The sequence below is a fragment of the Triticum urartu genome, chromosome 7A (genome assembly GCF_056163025.1).
Source record: "Triticum urartu cultivar PI428250 chromosome 7A, HENAU_Tu73, whole genome shotgun sequence".
Lineage (NCBI taxonomy): Eukaryota > Viridiplantae > Streptophyta > Magnoliopsida > Poales > Poaceae > Triticum > Triticum urartu.
In genome coordinates this window covers 414505653-414509905 of record NC_141879.1, presented here as the reverse complement: position 1 = coordinate 414509905, position 4253 = coordinate 414505653, and positions in this window count along the sequence as shown.

Sequence of the window (4253 nt, the reverse complement as noted above, 5' to 3'; positions counted from 1 at the left end):
CTCCAGCTGGGCGGCGGTTGGGAGGCCGACGGAGGGGCGTGGGGTTTCGCGAGTTTTAGCGGCCTCGGTGTAGGAATGGGGGGACGAAGGGGAAGGTAGGGGGTGCTATGGATTAGGGACGCGCTTGTCCGAAATGTAGGGTAAGTTACTAGTGTACCCCCACCGGTTTTGACACCAGGATGTCAAGCCGGTATTTCTGGCTGAGGGGTAGAAGGGGGATTAAGCGTGTCTGGGCTGCGGAACCGATTTTGGATGAGGAGGGAGTTATCGTGCGCTTCAAAATTTCGAGATAAGAAGGCGCGGCGCGGGTTGAAGAGGCAGGAGTTTCAAAGAAGATGAGACAAAAGATACTCGAGCTTGAAAATTTCGGGGTAACAAGGCGCAGATTTCTTGTTCGGCAGAAGCAACATAACGTGTACAAAAAAACAATTCATGCAAGACACAAGAGAGTCATGTCCCCTTTTACTATATTACTATGAATGCCATTGAAAAAACTACAAGAAAAATGTAAAAAAATTGGGAGAACAAGATTACCCTGTACAGTACAAAATCGATTCACACTTCCCACAACAACAACAAAAAATAAATCAATTCCCACCAAAAGAAAGAGTCATGTCCCTTTTTATATGATTACAAATGCCAGGATCTCGAATTTCAATTTTTGAATCCACGTTATGTTGAATTCGAATATATCGTTAGGTCACCTTGCGGTTTATAATGGATGTAGTCCTACATTTTGATCTTCCATCATATATAAACATTTTACTCCACCCTATGACCATATATATTGTCGTTTACCATATGGACTAAATTTGAATCAATTTTCCTTATTGAATACGATTGTTGTCAATTTATACAATCATTTAAATATTATCTTGATAACAAAAAACATGCATATAGCAGTAATCATATTTCACAATGAACTACATGTACCATATGATCTCCAATTCAAATGTTTGTATCCATTTTATGTTGAATTCTAATAAGAGTACATTGGTCTAGGTAGCGAGATGTTCGGGATAATCTAAACCCTGTTTTCATGTGTATAATTTTTGGCTGAATTGGGACAGGTTTTTCTATAAGCTTCTTGCAAAACCCGAGATTCTCTCAACAAGCCTCGTGGTTCCAAGAGGGAACGTGTCACCTTTGTGTGCGAAACGATATATGCTGCCTCCCCCCTAATTTTCTTTACAGAGGCAACATAGAACTATATGAGTGCCCTATTAAATTTTGGAATTATTCCGGGTTCGTTTGGCCTTTTTTATACATCAATTGAGTTTCTGGACATTTAATGTGCATAATCCAAATTTAGTTGGAAAATCACATGTGTGTCCTTGGGTGAATTTCTAGGTCACATGCAAGAAATGGGAATGAAATTCAAACATCTTGGCGTCGTGACTCGACTGAAAACATCAAGAAACTTGGTTTTTAAATTCATGTAAATCCAAAACTCGCCTGTAAATCATGAAACTTGGTATGGTGTTATGTCATGGCACTAACATGCTGTGGTAAAAATTTTTGGCCGATTTGGAACAAGTTTTGGTATAAGCTTCTTGCAAACCGGAGCTTCTCTCAAGAAGGCTCGCGGTTCTAAGAGGGAACGTGTCACCTTTGAGTGTGAAACGATATATGCTTTCCCCCTTGAGTTTCTTTAAAGAGGCAACATAGACCTACATGGGTGCCCTGTTAAATTTGGAATTATTCCGGGTTCGTGTGGCCTTTTTTATACATTAATTGAGTTTCTGGTCATTTAATGTGCACAATTCAAATTTGAACTACAAGAACATGCTCCCGTGCACCAAAGTTGGTTGAAAAATCACATGTTTGTCCTCGGGTGAATTTCTAGGTCCCATGCAAGAAATGGGTATGAAATTCAAACATCTGGGCATCGTGGCTCGGCCGAGAACATTGAAAAACTTGGTTTTCAAATTCTTGTAAATCTAAAACACGTCTGAAAGTCATGAAATTTCGCATGGTGTCATTTCATGGTACTACCATGATGTGGTAAAAAAATTGGCCGAATAGGAACAAGTTTTTGTATAAGCTTCTTGCAAACTAGAGCTTCTCTCAAGAAGGCTCGTGGTCCTGAGAGGGAACGTGTCACCTTTGTGTGCATAATTCAAATTGGAAATACAAGCACATGCTCCAGTGCACCAAACATGGTTGAAAAATCATATGTGTGCTCAAGTAAATTTCTAGGTCACATGCAAGAAATGGGAATGAAATTCAAACATCTAGGATCGTGGCTCGGCTGGAAGCATTGAGAAACTTGGCTTTTTAATTCCTGTAAATCCAAAACACGCATGAAAATCATGAAATTTCGCTTGGTGTCATGACATGGGACCAACATGATGTGTTAATTTTGCTGTCTGATTTGCGAAGGCGCACACATTAACAATCAACAAAGTCATTTTGGAACAAGTGTTGTCATGTCACAATCAGAAACACAAGTATTATTGAAACCGTGGGCGTTCTATTTACCATGTACATGCCGCCATGCGTCCCCTTTTTTATTAGCTAGGAGGCGACGTGCAGGGCAGCTATTTGAGTACGGGAGGCGTGCGATCAGACCCCTGTGCATGCTTATCGGGAGGAGAGCCCTTTGAGGTCCATCTGTCGTCCACCTCTCTCCCAAGGTCTCCATTAATGGTGCCCGAGCCTCTGTTTAATTGCGTGGCTATGTCTCACTCGACTGAGATTTAAGAGAGAAAAAAGAAAATCTGAAATTTTTTTTGCACAGATCTTGATGTAAGATCCGACGGACCTATATAGCATCTACTGCGACTTATAGCAAGACTGATGAATATATAAGGACGACGACAGTGCATAATAATTGTCTTACATAATTAAGAAGATAATTTAAAAAGCCACATGCGGCTACGCCCGATATACACAAGGGCAAAATAAGAAGGAAGACAACGATCTGGCTCGTTGATCTCTACTTTCTTCATGCGTTGCTGCAGGCCGCGGGAACTAGTCTCTGCAGCGAGTGGCGATGAGATCTGTCGTGTCCTCAAGACGCTGCTTGAGAGCATCCACGGATTCCTCCACCAGCCTTTGGCGCTGGATGCGGAGCATGTCATTCTCGTCCATAAGTTTCTTGACGATGATGCCGGTCTTCTTCAACAAGGCACTGGTCTCCTCCTGCTGCTCCGCACTTCGGACGATCTTCGCCCTCAGCAGGTCGCGCTCGGCCCGGAGCCTTTCATTGCCCTCCCTTAGTTGCCAGATGACGCCGGTAGGTTGTTCAAACGAGGCTTTCATGTCGTCCTGCAACCTCACACTACCGGAGATCTGATCCATCTGGCTACGGACGATCGCATCCATGTGCCTATAAAAGTCGTCGCCTGCCCACGAGATATTTTCCCAGGCCGTCGCGGCGCGGCGGGACATCTCTACTGCATTCGCGGCGCGGCAGGACATCTCTGCTACTTCCGCGGCGCAGCCGAACCAGTCTGCTGCATAGACGGCACGGCATGACCTCTGTGCTGCTACTTCCGCACGGCGGGACATGTCGGCTGCTTTCGCGGCGAGGCGGGACATCTCTCGCGCTTCCGCTTCCCTGCTTGCCTCTCCCTGGTGGTAATCTCTAAACCCAGAACTCACGCTGGCCATGGCAGACGCAAGGGAAGAATGCTGAATGACTTATTTGTTTTTGTGGATGAGGAGTTGAGGAGGAATGTGCAGTCATCTTGGCATAGTAGTATTTATAACCGAGTACTAATATGCGCCTAAGTGGAAAACTATTTAGGTTGTGATCGATGTGAACAGGTTGCAATTAAATATAGCGTGGTAGTAGTACCTCCTTTCCGGTTTATAGGTCTAACACCGACGATGTGGCTATAGCTCCCACGTGTCGAGGCACGACTTAGAGGCATAACCGCATTGTGGTTTTGTCGCAAGAAGGGTCATCTTCACACAATCCCATGTAATGAACAAGAAAGGGATAAATAGAGTTGGCTTACAATCGCCACTTCACACAATGCTCAAATAAGTTCATACATCATCCAGAGTACACTCATAGTCCGACTATGGACAAATCCAAATGAAAAGAAGATAAACCCAACTGCTAGGTCCCCGATCGTCCCAACTGGGATCCACTACTGATCATCAGGAAAATACACGTAGTAACGACCAAGGTCCTCGTCGAACTCCCTCTTGAGTTCGGTAGTATCACCTGCACTGGTATCATTGGCACCTGCAACTGTTTTGGTAGTATATGTGAGTCACGAGGACTTAGCAATCCCAAAACC